Source organism: Rhagoletis pomonella, unplaced genomic scaffold (assembly GCF_013731165.1).
Source record: "Rhagoletis pomonella isolate Grant_MI unplaced genomic scaffold, Rhpom_1.0 Rhpom_scaffold_00002, whole genome shotgun sequence".
NCBI lineage: Eukaryota > Metazoa > Arthropoda > Insecta > Diptera > Tephritidae > Rhagoletis > Rhagoletis pomonella.
This window is the reverse complement of record NW_023458556.1, coordinates 5,817,427-5,836,136: the sequence shown is the minus strand read 5'-3', so window position 1 is coordinate 5,836,136 and position 18,710 is coordinate 5,817,427. Positions and strand designations below refer to the sequence as shown.

The 18,710-nt window shown below is 37.8% G+C and overlaps 1 long non-coding RNA gene across 1 annotated transcript; it reads left to right on the top strand.

Moving 5' to 3' along the window:
- Nucleotides 1-442: 442 nt before the first annotated feature.
- LOC118734541 lies at nucleotides 443-1,720 on the top strand. Its single transcript, XR_004992390.1, has 3 exons — nucleotides 443-539; nucleotides 605-653; nucleotides 1,643-1,720. It is a non-coding gene; the product is annotated as an uncharacterized LOC118734541 (long non-coding RNA).
- The last annotated feature ends 16,990 nt before the right edge of the window (nucleotides 1,721-18,710 follow it).

Sequence of the window (18,710 nt, the reverse complement as noted above, 5' to 3'; positions counted from 1 at the left end):
CCCCTCTCGCATTCGTCGTCGAATACAGTTGATGCTCTACCTACAAGTAGGTACGTTGCATGCAATGAGTTTAAGCTGCTTGTTATTTACTACCATGTGGCACATTAGACAGCTAGGATGGCGGGAAAATTGGAAGTTGGTCGATTGGACTTGCGTGCGGCGGAGAACGCTGGTTCGGTTGTGTAAAGCTGTGTGTCAGTTGCGGTGTTTGGCTTAATTTACCACGCGTTCAAATCCAAAACTTATTAGTGGCGCCCATACAAGTATCCGATGTGACACGCCGCAATGACGGTGACCGGAGGGAGGTAGGGGATGTGAGCCAACTGGCGTTTGTTTAATTACATGTAGTAGGCGAGTATGTATTTTAACTATTTGCTTAAACAAAAAGTTTTTCATTGCTTGTGCAACATGCGACATCAGAAGGACGTAGCGGCTAAGGGTGGGTAACTCTGTAAATTTTCGTGTGCTGACTCAGTAACTCCAACTCACTTTAATGAGTCAGCACAGTGAGCTGGCACAAGTGTGCTATCGCACAATTGGTATGTACATCGAAATTATTGATGATGTTAGTAATCGAAATCGATTTAGAAATGGTTATCCTTAGCTTCTGTTCGTAGCTGGCCGGAAAAATTTTACAAAGCTGATTTCAACTGGTGAGTTCATTTGCAAAATAATTCCCTACTTAGTTTTGCTTGAGAGTTGTCACATAAGAATCTGTTAAATGGGCTATGCATGTAAGAGGTTACCCAACGCACAGCACTTCACATGTAGAATTCTGTTTGGTTTTGATTTTTACGTAAAAATGGTATAGCAGTGCAAGTATGCATAACTTGGCTATTCGCCTTGCTTCTTTTTAAATTTGGTAGTCGTATATTCAATTGATGGTTAGTCTAGTGATGCCATCTATTATGGTACTCTTTGGAAGATCGTATTAGGTTCATTCCTTATCTTTTTGGACTAACATCTGAAAAGTGTCAAAATGCCAGAGCGTAAGCAAAATGCGCTCACTAAAAGAGAGTAACAGGAAAAGTAAAGGAACGCAAAAAACCAAATTTTTAGTCCAAAGAATGGCAACAACAAAGCTAACGTCAAATAAGAACAGAAATGTATATACAAAACACATTCACACAAGCACAAGCACAATAAACACTTGTTATATCAATTATTTTTTGCCTCCTTCCAATTTCAATTCATTTCTTTTACTTTTTAGATTATTCACACTTTTTGCGTATTCTTTAATTTCCGTTAATTTAAATTCAGTTGAGTTTGACACTTTTCAGGATTTTGCCAGAAAAAATTCTTCTGACTAAATCTGACTACTTCGGACTGATGAGAGTCACTCTCACTGGGCGTTGCTCTCTCATTTTTGCTGTCATTTCCGAGTTAAGGAACGCTTTTTGGACTAAATCTGACTACTTCGGACTTTTTCTGACTATTTCTGGGAGATAAGGAACGCGCATATTGTGTGAATGTGTGAGCTCATCAATTGAGTTACCACATCGACACAGTTCTAAACAATGCAAGCCGCACCGAGCTATGCAAGTGTCAGCACATCAACTGAGTTACCATATCGACTCTGTAGCACACTGAGCTATACATTGTCAGCACATAAACTGAGTTACTGAGTTACAAATTTTTTCAGAGGTGAGTCTGAGCGTGCGGCACAGTTCTAAGAGTCAGCACAGTAACTCAGCACAGTGCTGAGTTACCTACCTCTAGTAGCGGCAGTATGTACGTGAGAAACAACTTCAAATTACAGACTGGAGCCATGAAAGGCTTACACAAATTATGATCTGAAACCAATTCAATGTGATGCTCTTATGAACACCCTGTTAAAAGATAAATATTTTAAAGCCGAGGACATAAACTTAGACATCGAGGCACAAATGCAACTTATTTTTGTGCTGTTTAAAGCGGTTTTGTAATCGACAAATAAATGGTACAAGCTGATCTTTTTCTCGAAGATATTTTCCAGATTTAGGGTATTCTAAAATCAAACTTCTGAAATCCTATCAATTTATTGACAGTGGCCTTTTGCCCTTCACATGCCCGATAAGACTTTATATACATCGTTTAAGAGGCTGATAATTATTGTGTATAGAGCTTTTCATTGTTCGACAAAGAAACCCAAAAATACTTCATTGTTGTAAAAGATATGTGTAGATCTTACCCAGCATTCAGAGGGTTAACTTTATAACAAAAAATATACACAAATAAGAATGTATCTTTTCCATATGCGATTTGCCTCACTTCTTTATTTCTAAAAAATTTTACACGACATTAGTTTTACAGTTTAACTTCAAATGCAACAGAGTGACTGAAGAAGTCATAATTTCCAATATTCCGGCGTCTTGTCGCATGTCACTTTTGCTTATTAACCAACCGACAAATAACCAAAGATATACTACCAGACAACTCCACACCCAAAATAACTCTAAAACGCGACAGATTGCAATGTAAATCATTTGACAGCCAAAGGATAAGCCACAAAATGTTTCTTTATGTTTACAGAAACATAAAAATGTGGCATGCAACATGAAAATGCATGCTAATTGAGCGGTACCAAAATGGACGCGGCTGCAGTGCGGATCCAAGCGAATGGTGGGTGCCCCAAGAACTTTGCGCTCAGCGCTGCGGGAGATGCCTTCCAGACGCGTCTATAAAGATGCTAGCAACACCGGGAAACAAGCTGTAATGGCGTAATTGGTGTACATGAAATTGCTTACAAAAAATAAAAACACGAAGAATTGAAGTTTGTAGGACAACCTGCTCTGTCTGGCAGCTGGGCGTTTTGCAAGCGGCAATTTATTAAGAAATTAATATGCAACAATTTGTGTGCCCTTTCAGACGATGCGCTTTACAGTAAGTAGGTATGCGGCGCAGCGAGAGACAGGAAAATAGTGCGCCTGCTTGCAACGCCAAATGTGCCAATAAATTAGCTTTTCTCATAAACGCGAACATGTTGCACGTCTACGTAGCAGACAGACAGCTGTCGCATGTTTTCATAATTTTAATGAGCCACAAAGCAGGATTAGCAAAGAGTGCACCAAAAAAAAATGTATATTGCTACTTAGCATGTATTTTGAAATTTTCTAATTTGAGTATAAAATGTGGAATGTCTCTTCGGGGTCTGACACTGCAGCCTATGTGTAGTTTGCTGCAGTAAAGCACACAAATCAAATGCAATTTACATGCCCAGGGAGATAGTCAAAAGTGCTTTCTTTCAAACAATTAATTTCCAATAATGCAGCGCACACACACACCAACACCGAGGATAGCCAGCACCCACTCCCAACCTATAATTCACTAAGTCCTGGCTTGACCGACCACTTGGCCAAACAATTAACTGAAACTTTGTTTACAACATTTTAATGAAACTTCTAAACTTGAACAACAAATTAAGCATAGAAATTTAATTAATTTAATGCGAGGCCAAAGCAGTTGATAGCGATTTGAGTTTAGTTGCGAAATGCTTTCAAATCAAGCGGCATGCAACCAATGTGGCCAGATACATAGTTCTAACTTTACGTTTTTAAATTTTTAAGATAAAAAGGGGCTATGCAGGAGCAGCTTTTCCTCTTGTGAAACAAACTGTTTCAAGCACAGCAAATGTGCTAAGAATGTTTTCCCAAATTATCTAATGTGATTAAAGTAAAAAATATGCCATACAGAAATAGAAATTGCAGCACTCTTTGTTATTTTAAAAACAAAAGATTTCTTAAAAAAAATGCTTCAGATGTAGTACTAAAGTTGAGGTTTCCCCTCGAATTTTTACAAAAACTAACAATGCTTTATAGAAAAAGTAATGAACCTGAAATGTGATTTAAATGTTTCAGTTCATAATGTCTGATTTTGTATAATTTAAATTGCATGTTGAAAGATATTATCAACACTAAATTTTTTAAGAGCTCTTCTTTGTTTTGAAGGTCACAGTTTCTTTGTTTGAAAACACAGTTTTTTTTGCAGATTTTCAGTTTTTGAAAAAATAAAAAATCTGGCAACACTGCATGCAACTGACAAATTGCTGGGATGCAGAGGTAGACAGTGGCGTCCAGTAGTCGACGGAAAAGTGGGTAAATAGATGCATCGGTGTTGAGGATAAAGTGGTCCGATATTTGCATATCATGCATAGTTTATCAATTATTTATATGTATGTGTGTATATTTTAAGCTGTCCAAATCTTGACGCTACCACACATATGTTATATGTATGCATATGTATATACGTATGTATATCTAAAGGAGAGGTTCCCAAACTTGCTTTTCTCGTGGACCCCTTTGAAAACTTTACTGGTCTGACATATTCCCAAAGCTCATCAAAAAAATTTGCATCGTGGGTGAGTTCCAAAACTAAGTTTGGAGAGGCAAAAATAAAAATAAAATATTTTCTTGCGTTCCATTTATTAAAATAATGTGACTACCCAGTTGCAAGTTAAAAAAAAAAACAGAGCTCGTAAAGCCATCAAAGTTCCATCTCGCCCTAAGGAGTTATATTTTTTAAGAGCACTCCATAAACTCCTCTCATGTTCGGCTCGCTCCTGAATTTGCATGTGACGTATTTGTAAAATAGTTTATTTGTATTGACGAGGCATCATTTTTTATTTTTATCGCTCCGCATTTTTAAAACACAGAACTTGAAACAAAAAAAGCGCAAAGCTTTTTACGCCAAACCTTAAATTCAGAAACTGACACATCGAAAAGACCGAGTCTAGAAAAACCGATGATAAAGAAGCACAAAAAGTCTTCCACCGTCTCATCCTCTTCAAGGCAGGGTGGGCAAATGAGGTTATCATTTGCATGTGAAGTGACCAGTTGCTGAGCGAAGTTTTCACCCAGTTTCTGATGGTGGCTTCGATGGTCGATGTGGAGAGTGCTATAACTGGTTGCGGATCGAGGAATGCGTGGTATAAGCTAACTCTGGCCAAATGGTCAGATGTCTCAATGCCAGGCACTCCCGAGTGACCTGGCACCCAGAGTGGAGCGAGCTGGTTATGTTTGTCAACATAATTTAGTGGAGACTTGCATTGTCGAACTAGTTTGGAAGTACTTAGATAGAGGGCTGGCCAATGCCTTAAGTGCAGACACGTAAACTCCTTCCCTTCCACTTTTCTCCACCACGTAGTCGATGGCTTTGAGGATTGCAAATACTTCAGCTGGAAGACCGAAGCATATTCTGTAAGAGAAATGTGAAGTTTATCCCCATTGACTTCGAAAAAGATCCCAGATCCTGGCGCAGAGTCAGTGTGCGCGTTCGGGCTCAGTTCTGGAACTAAACCAGCATTCCCCGTCAGGGGGCTCAGCATTATAGACACAAGTGCTCAAAGCTCTGCGGCCAGCAATTTCCTGCTCGCCCACTCAGTGTTATACCAACATCCGTTTCTTTTTAGTCTGCAGGTGGCCTTTAAGGCTTCGCCACCTATGGAGACACAAAGTGACGGTAAGTGCAGCTTTGCGTCAGGAGCACTTATACACAACTCCAAAAATGTTCGAGTTAAATAAAGAGGCTTCAAGCAATCATTTTGATTCTTTACTATCGAAGCCAGATACATTTTCGTGGACCCCTACTTACAACTCGTGGACCCCCCTTATTTTTTTAACGCCAACGTAGACCCCCCGTCGAGTCTCCTGTGGAACCCTGAAAGGTCCTCCTGGACCACTTTGGGAATCACTGATCTAAACTAATGCAAGTCAGAGGATTGCTGTTCACAACCTCAACTCGACAACCACACACGAACGTCGGCGGTCGAAAAACGGGCACGTCCATCAGCAACACGCACATACATACATCCACACCTACACTCGATTGTTTAAATACGAATACATACATACATATGTACTAGTATGTAGATGAGTTCTTGCGCAAATAACATTCGAAAATTTCAACAGTTGCAAATGAGTAAACTTCAATCGAATTTATTGAATTATTTAAGCAGTTCGCTGTTTGTGCCATTACCGCCAGCAAATTCCAGAACCACACATGTGCAGCTGCAGTAACGGCAAACGCTCCTAACCAAGCGTCCAGCTAATGCAAGTAAGTACATAGCCTACAAAAGGGCAAGGCGTCTGGCTGCATTTACCACTTTAAATACTTACTGGTGTTTGTTCATTTATACATATCTATAGATGTATGTATGTATGTACATGTGTAAGTGTGTATTTAGGTAAATCGGTGGCGTGGGCTCTTTTGCAAATATTTGCACGTATGCAAAGTTGATGCGATTTCAGTAAGCAAACAATTGTCGTCGGCATCGTCATCGATAATGTCAGCGTCGAGCAGTCAAGCGTTAGTATACATACATACACTGTCTGGCTGTTGCATTTAGTGGGTGGGAAAATACCTGTAGCTATGTGAGAGAAAATTGAAGTACGTAAATCAAATTGCAGCGAATGCTTTTCAAGTGTTCAAATAATTTATCAGTAATACTGAACACTGCATTAATTTATTAATTACTGTTCCATGCATGGTATTCCTTAATTTGAAACAATTTAACTCGGTGTATCAATTCTAATCGTTTTTTTTGAGGGGAATAGAATGTAGTCCGTCCATTCCCACTGTGCCCCGTAATCAGTTAAAGCTCACTCCTTAAGACAGGGTTAGTTCTCATTACAATTTCCTTTTTCTTGGTCTTTGTTACTCCCCGCCACAGTGGCATCAATACAGCCGACCCATACATATGTAACAAACGAATACTTGCAGACTATGGAAATAATATGAAATGCAAAAATAAAAAAGCATAATTTCAGAGGAAAATAAGGGAGAGAGAAGGAACTCAGTTTTCAGGGATTTATTTAACGCACACATCCCCGAACTCGATTTAGAAGAGTCACAGCAAAAACATGTTTTAAAATTAGTCAGTCCGTATTACCTATAGTAACCTGTAGTACGATCGCGAAGATTTCGAAGATTATCATTTCAACGAAGAGGTACTCGAGCACAAAGCTCCAACGACGCGCACCTGTATGGGAGAGAGAAAGAGTAAGCCGATAGGTAAGAAAGAGAGGCGTGGGCATGCCTGTATTTGGCCCCTGACGATTATTTCCACTAGTCCAGTTCGTTACCAAAGATGACTCCAGGAAATTGGTAGAAATTTGGAATTCTGACAGGTATTCTCCTTATAAAATGAATATGGTCGAACTAGTAACATGTGTGATTCGCCCTTTCAAACGCCTTCTCATCTAGATACAGCTGAAGTGCGTCGCCATTTAGTCTAACGTTTCTTCTTTTATAAATCCAAGAATTTTATTTATAATAATATATATACATATGTACATACATATATTTAATCTTTTACTTCTTACGAAGTAATTAATACACATGTACAAATTGTAAGTGTCTATATATAGGATTACGCGAAAAGTTTCTTGAATAAACTTGTTTATAAGTAATACATTCATTTCTTCGTTCTTGAATAAAGGACCCGCTTGTGCATGAATAAACTATTCGAAACGTGTCGAATTTGCCAAAACTTTAGCTATATTTAGGTGCAATTCAACATTTTAATCCCCTGCGCATCGTTTTCGAATTAAAATTGTGCTGGCAGCATTTGTTGCATCAACTAATTGCCGCGCCTTCAATAAATAAATGTCGAATAACAACTAGTAATATCTGCCACCAAACAAGCAAGCGAGCAAGCAACTAATATAGACGTGTGCGAATGTGGTTTCATGCAACATTTATTGTCGCTTCTTTTAGTCTTACGGCAAACAATTTTGCATCTTGGCACTGTGACAGTACAACAGTTTGTTGGCGATTCTTATGCACTCTGCATGCCAACATTCTGCGACACATTTTCTTCTTCCACTGCGGCAGTGCTGCACAGCGTTCTGTGCATTGTGTATGTATGTATGTACTAAGCTATTTTGTCTGCATTAATGAATGGAAATGACAAGTTGGGTCCCGGTTCCACTCGGTGGCAAATAATTTTTAACATACTTACACTCAGTTGATGCCTAATTAAAATTGTAAGTTGCAATGTTTTTTTTAATTCTGCCAAACATAAATACATTGCGAAATGTGCCGCAACTTGAACGACAACAACAAAAACAATGTCAACTATGCATAAATTACAGTCAAGTGTCATTTGTAATGACACAAAAATATTGCTGTATTTATATGTAGTCTTTGAGTTGACATTTTCTTTGGCTGCTGCTGCTGCTGCCAGGTCGATGAAGTTGTTACACATTTTTACTTTGCGTTAATTGTCAGTTACAACGCGGCGTCCTTTCGCTTCTTGGTGCATTCGTATGTGCTTTGTCTCCTTCCTTTCCTATTCTTATTTTTTAGCCTGTTATAGATTTGTGAGGAAACTTTATACTTGAATTCAGTAAAAATAAAAAATTAAGGGCATGTGTGAATCGGTAACAAAGTTCTATGGGGAAAGCTGTTGAATAATATTTTTAGTATGTTGAGAGAGTTTTGCCAGTCTGCTGTGTGAAATGAAATATTTTTTGACAGCAGTAAATCTTTTATAACCGCAGATTTATGCGGAACAAAATATTACAAATTGAAGTGAAATTAATATTTTAAGAACACATCTACCATCGTTGATTGCAATTCATCAATTTAAGCTTTTATTTCACGAGAAATTATACACATCAACAATCTTTGCGATTGTCAAAATTTTCTATGCCTTTGTCAAAAATTTCCTATCCTCATGAGCTACTGAAATTTTATTCACTTCATAGATAGAGGCGGCGAAACATCGATGTATGCTACCACCGAAAAAAATAGGGCGTTTAAATTAAGTTAAGTTAAAATTAAGTTGGTACTAAAAGTAAGTTATAGCGTTTTTGACAGATAACCCATTAAAAATTACGTCAAAAAGCCGCAAGTTACTTTAAGTATGAACTTAATTTTGACATGAATAAGTCCGAATAAGTTTTTTCAAATAAAATAAATCAAAAACACCTTTTGTGGAGCTATTTCCTTTCATGAAAGAAAAATTTACTCGCCGCGAACTTTGTTACCGATTCACACCCGATCTAACTAATACATTTACACATGTTGATTTACACATTAGACTGCATCAATCCATACAGAAAAAAAATCGGTATTGTTTTTCCACTGGAATTATAAAATCTATTACATTTTAAGATTTCCACCAAAATATTTCGGAAAAATATTAAGATTTACGTGAGCTGGACCGATTTGAAAATACCTCCAAAAAAGGAGTTTTTTATGAATCAAAATACATAGTTTCTTAAAGATTTTTTTGAAAATAATCCCATCCCATGACAAAACAGTTTAACCTTAAAAAATTTGCGTAAAAATATTAAAACCAAAAATTTCTACGGAATCATAATAATGAGTTTTTGATGCTGTTTTTGAACTTTTATCAAAGACTGGTTTATGAAATTTTATTGAAAACACCCTATCTCAGAATTCGGTTCAAAAACGTCATATCTCAAACGAAAATACATTGAAAATAAGCTGAGAGATAGGGCGATTTTGAATCGGCAGCTCAGATAAGGCAGCGAGATAGGGCTTTTTTCAATCAAATTCTGAAGTAGGGCGAAGTTTTCTGCGATAGAGCGTTGTTTAAAAATTTTCTGCTCTTCCTTTCAGCCATCGATATGATCTCATTACGCATTTAACTCAAGTTTATGGGACTTTTAGATGTTGAACATTAAACCGTACTCATGAATACTGATGGTGTTTTCTTTTGTCGCTGTAATGTTGCAATTATTCTTGCCTTTGCCAGTGCTGTCAAATTTGCGAGTTCTTTTGTCAGCATATTGCCCTTTGGCTCGACAAAAGTGCAACATTTTCTGCCCTTGTTGAAGCGTAAGGGAGAGTGTTACTCAGCGGATTTTGATTCATATTTTGTAATGATTATTCCTGTTTAACAATTTTATTAAAATTAATATAATAAGTGGCAAATAAGCTAGTGAAATCATGAGTTGAAAAAGCTGAAATTTTTTTTTGTTTTTTTCTCACACGCAAAATGCAACCTTTTTACGGGGAGCACAGCAACACACACATATTGATTGAAACTTAAAACCTTAAACTCGAGTTTAAGACGCAATGAGTACGTAATATAAAGAAACGAAATTATTGCTTTTATCATTTATCACAAGAAAAGTTTTGCATTGCGATGTTGGCAAACACTTTGAGTACCTTCTTCGAATGCAATAAAAGCGGCTGAATAAAATCCAGTATCTTATGATTTTAAGAAATGAAACTAGCATAAAGAAAATAAAAAGGGAAGCAAAGTTATGTATATAGTAGTTAGTGCTCTATTATAAGTTCCATCTACAATTACTTTTATATATACATATTTTAATGCAAAAACTCCGTCCATGCGATTTAGCCACCTTACAAGCCATTCCCATTCAATCATTCCCATTTTCAGAGGTACATATTTAGCTTTGCGTGCCTGCGGTAATAATATCGAAATAAACGACACTTTACGGTTAAAACTTATCAAAGCTGCATGCAGTAGGAAATACATGCAACACACATAAGTGCACCTCAATACTTTATTTATTTACGTATGTATGTATGTGTATTTGTATATGCATGCGTTAATTTGTGCGTGTGAATGTATTTACGCTTGTTTGCATATCGCCACTAGCAAATGGGCGAGTAAGGATGCCAGAGTGACTAGGCCATATCACAGGCACCGCTATGACCCAGCAGGGAAGTGAATGGTTTGTGGAGTAGAAAGAAAGATAGCTAATTCCTATTCATATAAGGAGGTCTAAGTTCGGGTGAAACCGACCTTCGTACACCTGGCGCATGAATTTAGGAGCTGATATTAATAACGAAGTTGGACGTGCGTTTTGTCTGCTTTAAGAAATGTACATAAAATATTTTGCTTAATGAGACCAGTAATATAAATTGCATAGGAGGGTGGATAATTTTCTGAAAACTCATTACAAATCGGATTCTAATTCAAGAAAAGATCCAGATGGATAGAAAAGAGGACCTTAAAGGAAAAATGACACTAACAGCTAATGTAAGTAAAAATACTGTTTTTGTAAATATGAAAACTGATAGAAGGGAAAATTAATTTTTCACTTAAAATTCTGGTGAAACCGGAACCATTTTAGAGTCAAAACAGACTCGGAATGCTCAGTTGTAACCCTCATTATGAACTCCAAAAAAAGGTCAGAAAAGAGCATATCTACTTAGAAGGGCACGCCAATTATGTTTATTAATAAACATTTACTTTTACGTGAAAGGTTTTCGTTTCTTCGAAAAAATGTCATCTTTTGACTGCTCCTTTCTCTTTTCGTGTTTGATTCAAAAATAAAGGCAAACAGTGCAAAATTCGTATGATCGTTTCTTAAAATGTAACACTCTTGTAAGAAAAAAAGGCACATTCTCTGCCTTTTGAAGCTTTGTCAGGGTAGATGACTGCCTGAAAATTAGATGGTTGATTAAAACGAGAATATTGTGAAATGCAAGAAGGCAAACCTTTAATAGGGTTGAGTGTATCATCAAACACATTTTGCGCCGTGGAATGGTAACATTTTATGCAAGAAACGAAATCGCCATTAGTCTGGTTGATTGATCGCAGAATCATATTTATGACGAAAGAAAAACTCATTTTAGACTCGTAACTGCTGAGCACTCACAAAATTTTGCCATATACACCAACAGCTCTGAGCTCGAAAGAATTTTCACTTTTATTATGCTTTCGATTCCCGAATCACTGCTAATTGTTTCAAGCGGACTCGATAACTATTGAAGCTATATACATAAGTGAAAGTGCTACTAATCTTCGAGATCCTTTTTGACTTCGTCTAAAATAGCTATTGAATGTAGACATATTTAAAACGAGCTGGCATCCAGCTGCGCTACAAGGGTGAGTAAGATATATTTCTGCCAAAAATATCTTCTATAAAGCGGGTATACTGCTTTGATCCTACAAATAGTGGCTTATAAAAACGTACTTCGCCGAACTGGAAAACATAAGATGTACTAAAGAAACAATATGAGACATTCTTTTTCATATCGGACACCAATTTTGGTGTCACACTTTCGATTGGCTTCACATTTTTTTATGGGTTCTATACATGAAATAAGCTAACACGTGCTCGAGGAATTTTTTTCGCTTTTTTCTTTGGAGATATGATCTGTCTAAGTTTGAATTTTTTCGTGATTCTGACTAATCATGTACTCCTTCAAATCGTTATATCTCGGGTCGTTTTAAAGCTAAGGAAACGGCCTTAATATATAAGATGGTCAAGATTGTTCCAAAGCTAACTTAGCTATTAACAGTTGAACTTTTTGAAGTTAATTTGCATAGTGAAGACCAGTAAATTAGGGATTCATAATTATACCATCGTAATCTTTGTTTAATTCTCTATAAAAAACGAGATCAAAAAATGGCGGTTTCCAAGAACTATTTTTAAAATATTTTTCTTTATGACGAGATGGTTTATTTTGTGAGAATCTACAATTTTTTGTAATTTAGTTTCCAAAACTTATGTTGAGATATATTTAGTAAGGTGTTAAACATCGAGCCTAACCTAACCTATCGAGTATTCCGTCGTATAGGCGAAGGGCAGAAAGACATATGAAGCTTAGTTGTTTTATTTCTTCCTTCTGACCATTATGATTTAAATCTGCTAAAACAGTCTTCCACACGTGAACCAAACGGCTCACATAACTTTTGCAACGATAACAGCCCGGCATTTTGCGTTTGTGCTATGCAGTAAATAAGGAGCTCATGGCTAAGTTGATTTGTTGAGTACACTTTTTGGTAAGTACTTATTTCCGTATCAAAGGAGTAACGTAATACAAGTCGCTTATTTATTGGGAAAATTTAAAACTAGTAAGTAAAATTAAAGTAAGATATGTGGAAAATTAACAATAAAATACTTTTTTTGCAAAATCTATAAAGAACCCTTTTATTTCTAAAAAAAAAACTGGGTGAGAGTTATTCATCGTCACCTGGTAAATAGTAGGATACATTGCCTGCAATCAATTCCACTTGGGTACTTTAATGGTCGCTGCTATTTAAGTAAATAGTCGGTGGTTGACGCCATTGCTGTGTGTAGGCATGTGCACTTGTATGAAAGGAAATGTGTGCATATGTATGTGTGTGTGTATATACTATATTTTTTATGTCGGCCCTGTCGGGAAACGCATCAGTGCCGAACTGGTTCTGTACTACAGAATTTCGAACCATGACTAGTGCGCGTTAATTCTCTTTTGCATAGGCTAGGAACTGGCGAATTTAACATTGCAATGTCCTAGGCTAGGAAGTGTCAATTGCCTCCCGCTGCATCCCTTTTTCGATAGTACCGAACTAGTCCAAAATTCTGTACTACTTCCGAACCAGTTTTAAAATCGACAGACGAAAAAGCTATGTACCTATCATGATTTTTTCAATCTTTTTGCTTTTTACATGTGTGCGATTTTAAGTTATTTTCAAAGAAATGCCTTTTCAATTTGAAATTAAACTCGTTTTTGTTAGAAATGTACATTTGCATAACTTTGGCTGTAGCTAAGTTAGCAGATATGCTTGCTTTTATTTGTTAGATTCGAAAAGGGCCCAAGATGTTACAATGTTAACACAAATTTTGGTTTTGTATTACCAAACTATAAAAACGCCTCTAGTGAAATTTGACTGACTAGTTTGCGGTTTCCCTGCAGGGAGTTTTTGCTTGACTTTACAATCCACTGTTGCATGCAATGGACAGCTATTGCCACACTACACACATCACCGTTAGGCTAACTGAGCTGCTGTAAGGGAAGGGTAACGGTTCGCGCCAGTACTGCTATTAATTATAAATGAAGAAAAACCACACTAATACAAACATGTTTACGTACATATTTATGTATGTATGCGGGAGTTGGAAAATCAACAAATGGCGACACATGAATTGCTTACCTACATACATACATATGTATATGAGTGTAAAGGCTTAAAGACTAACAAAAACATATATAGAAAAATGGTTGTATGGTTTATTTAAATATGCAACCTCATTCACACAAATACATACATTCACTTATTGTGTATGCAATACAAATTTACTTGTGTTTTTGTGCATAATAAATATGACGCTTTATTTTTAATTTGTCACAAGCAAAATGGCTCCCTTCTCATCTCACTCACTCACATCTTTTCCACAATATTTTTGCATTCACATTTGTTTATATTGTGCATAAAACTTTAGTACCCGTACCAGCACAGTGGTCTGTTTATATAGTAGGAGTGTCTGCATTTTATTTGTTGTGGGTGAACAACAACGCTCAATGGACTGCTGCGATGTGGCGCCTTTTGGGTTAGGTTTGGGGCCGGTGTTTGGCCACCGCTGTCTGCACCGCTTTACCGCTTTTGACTGATTGAATTCAAAATTGAAAGTTTTCAGCTCGGGTGAGTGTACTATAGATATACATACATACATGCATACATACATACAAATGAGCATGTTATATTAATCCATAGGTGACAAATATAATGCATGATGTGGTTTTCGCAATGGACTTTCGATTCAGGTAAGCTCACTTTGCAAGCGTAAAATATGCATTTTTTATTTACTGACCAGAAGTACCAACTTTAAAAGCAAGTTAATAAAGGGGAGCCTTATATATAAAAAGATGTAAAAATGGCGAAAGATATTCGTGTTTAGAGTCCATTTTATTCGATCCTTAAACCGAGACGAAGTTAAAACAGCCTCAAAAACAGACTCACTTTTTTGAAAAGTACTTAGGCCGAGACATGAAAAATTTAGTAGGCCATAAAATAAAAATACCAGCTAACTTTTGCAAATCCATCGAGTGTTTTATACCTGGATATATATAATTTAAGAAAATATCAGCAAAGTGCGGGCTGGTTTCGGTCTGTCCTTCCAAAACCGGTTTACGAGTTATTCGAAAAATCGCTACTCGAAAAAACCGGTTTCCGATTTTCAAATTACATAGTCTTCTGACAGACTTAAATGACACAATTCTATTTCCGCGAAACAATAGCGAAACCGAACTTCTCTCTGAACCCCATTAGTCCCTCGTCGACAATGCGAGCGTTTGGATAAACAGGCCTTTGCGTGAAGATGACACGGTGTGGCGGTAATGTTTGATCAAGTCGGTGACCTAGGTTTTTAGAACCGCCAATAAAATAAGCAATCGAAGAAGATAGAACGCTTTGCAAGAGAGGTGCATATGATTATCATGAGCAGGGACAAAAGGATTAGCCTAGGTTACTGATTTTAATACATTCTTAGAAGTCTGACCGCAGATATGACCCAATAAATGCAAATGCAATTTCGAATTATTATCCAAACAATTTTTCGCTAATGATTTTTAATATTCATTTTGACAGTTTCAGGAAAATCTTTGCAAGTAATTAAGTCTGACTTTTGTGACACTTTTAGCGCAAGGTATTTTCTAGAAATGATTCTACAGAATAACTAAACACATATTAATTTTTGACAAAATGGTTAAAATCTTATGCAAAATTGTGAGTTTAAATTGTCCTCCAGTTATGATTGTAAATAAAGAAATACCAGCAAGTATATTTTTGAAATATTTGTAAGAGTTTAAGGCTGCTCAGTCGACTCGTGACAAAGGACAACGTAAATTTGTTTCAGGATTATTTACCTCCTAACTTCGTCAGAAGAAACAATCAATTTAAAAATGGTGAAATTTCTTTACAAATAAGCATGCAGTTATCTTAAAGAATATCGGACAGATTTTTTAACAATTTTCAGAAATTATACACGTTCAACACTGCATGCTACACTTGAACGATTAAGGATTTAAGCGAAACATAAAAAAGGATCGGGTAATTATTGACATGCCAAGAGCTTAAAAGCAAATTTAAATACCGCTCCGATTAAAGTTAAAGTTAGAATGAGAAAAAGTGCTCACATAGACAAATGAAAGACAACAAAAATGCTTCCAACAAATTTCATTCCACAAGCAACATTGTAAAAGAGAAACAAATGTCAAACAAGATATGCGCAACGAAACGGCAATTAATCTGTAAATTAATGCTATGTCTCACACGAAATGACATCGCGACAAAATGTATGTATCCTACACACGCTACCTCGGCACCTCTGCCATTACCCTCATAAGTTGCACACTTCCCACCGGCCAATGCAAACGTTGGTTCCATTGAAATACTGGTGGCACATCAGCAAAGAGTAACAACAACTACTAAAATGATTGCAACACTTACTGCCACATTGCGCAGCAGATTTCATTAGCCGGGGGCAAGGGTGGCAACCCGATGGCAGGCACAGCAGCAGAGGTACAGGTCACCGCAGCCAGGCAGAAGTGCGGAGCAGCTAGACTGGCAGGCCGTTTGACATTTATTTGAGGCCATCAAGCGACAGCCGCACCGGGGAGAGTCACCAGCTCCACCAGCAACAGCCACCAACGCCTCCGATGACTGGGCCACGTAAAAGGATTACAAAATTAACAGGCGCAGACAATGCAGACGACATTTTAAAACCCAAACGCAGGGCAACCAAGAGCCGTAGGCAGTGGGTAGTGGAGGACAGCGTGACATATGTATGCCGATACTTACCCATACACATACGCTCGCACTCACATGTACATCTCTGCATGGGTAAATGGGCGAAATGACAACGCATTACAAGCACTCAACGCGGCGAAGGTGGCGAATGTGGAGGAGACAATGGCTGACCGTTCGTACAGGCAGAATTAGAGCAGCGGGGGTGTGGAGGATCGGGAAGCATAAAAAATGCAGGCGAGACTCGTATGTGATCGATGTCATTTATCACGCATGGCTCACCCCAACTGCAGGGCATGCGAATGCGAATGCGCACCGAGGGCAGGAAGTCGAGAATGCATGGCCATGTACGTTACAACAACAATGGAATAAAAATCAACAAACACAATTGCAGCAGCTGGAAAAACAATGGAAGCGTTAAGATTGCGGCAGCCAGAGTAAACATATGCCCACATGCAAATAAGTATGAACGCTGGACGACGACCGAGGACGCAGTTGAACTGTTAAAAGGAAAAAAAGATTGTCGAACGAAAAGAAAGAAGAAGCTGGGCAGCAGGGTGGCAGAAGAAGTGCGCGAGCTGCAGCAAAGGGTACTGTGATTGAATAACTTGAAAACTGGTCGTTAGTCGGAGACAGTCATAAAGCACGTTACGCGGCACGTTGGCGTTGGCGTTGGCGTTGGTGTTGTCACTGGCGCTGGCGGCATATTGTTGCAAGTCTGCTCTCAGAGCATTCCACCGGGTTGATGTTGTTTTTGCAGTTGCAGTTGATTTTAATGTTGTTACAATCTGTATTTTCACCGTATGCTGCACTAATTTTTATTGGATCTCTTTTTATTTTGGTTTTCAAGCAAATATTGTGGGCTTGGTTATTTTTTTGATGTCGTTGCTGCTGTTGCATGCCGGTCTAGCGCCACCGCCACCGCAGCCGATGGACGTTAATGCATTCGCTTATTTGTTGAGCGCATTGTCTGCCTGACACCGCGCGCCAGACTCACTTAATGGCCAGTTTGACGACGCGATAAGCGTAAATGCCATTTTATTGCCCAAGCTCTGAGTTGTCGCAAAGCCAACGCATTTAAGTGCCAGCGCTCCAAATGCATAATTCAAAGTAGGAGTTGTGATTTAAGCGCCTTCAATGGGCGAGTCTTTAATTTGGAATTTATACTTGTCGCTATTTCTGCGTTAATTTTCGTTCATAATTTTTTTTATTTTATTCTCTCCACATATGCATTTATCCATGTACTTACTCAAGCATTTTGTTTTGCGTTGGAGGCGCCACACCTTTCTCTTCAAGTGCAAAACGAGGCTTTGTTAAAAGAGAAAATCATGTGATATAAATAAGCATCTGAGGTCCCAACGTTACGCTCTCCTTGGCAAAGTTTCTTCGGTCGTAACAACCGCAGACCGTATTCTATAGTTTTCGTGAGCATCATTATCTTTTCAGGTGTCTGCCTCCAACTGCTCTGGGGTTTGCATTACAATTTAGCTGTTATTTGGGTTTAGTTTTATTTTTCCTTACCAGTTCCTTGTTATCTTTTTTGAACAACTCAGTAAATATTCGATCGGCTAAGAACGACTTGCTATTTTGGAACCGTATTTTTGCTGTTCTCCGCTCGTCTTGCTTGAGTGACTCGAGTTTCGGAGTTATTAAAAAATGTTGAGAATGGTTGTGACATTTCTGTCTCTTTTTCACTCTATCGCAGCTTGCGTCGTAATCTCTATTCGCTATAAAAAAATTACTTGGAGGTCTTCTGTGGTATCATTGCGAAAACATCCTAAGTGTCAAGATTGCGGAGTTTTCTTCGGAATCACTTACGATGCCATTGCTAATACGGAAAGAGAATGGTGAAGGTACCAATGGCTGAAACGAATGCCTGGAGGCCTTTGTAGAATACTACTTTTCTGGCAGCATTGAATAGGGAGAAAATCCAATTATGGCATAACATGTTCGTGCCGGGCATTGAAATTGCCCAACCCATTTAAGTCCTCTGTTTCAGACGGCATACTTGCCACACTTATGCAAGAGGAAGATAGCGTGCTGCTCCCGATACTTTTCTAGAATTACGAGAAGCAGGGGTTTACCAAAGCAAAGCTAACAAGCTTATAAGCTCCACTTTGTTTGGTAGACTTTTAAACTTAGAATTCAACATAAATATAAGTATTTCTAAGGACCCATATATCCGCAAATCAAGTTGCCTATATGAAGGGTAAATCAAGAGTGGCAGCAAATCAAAAAGTCTCGACACTACGAGGAATTCACAAATGCAGTTTTT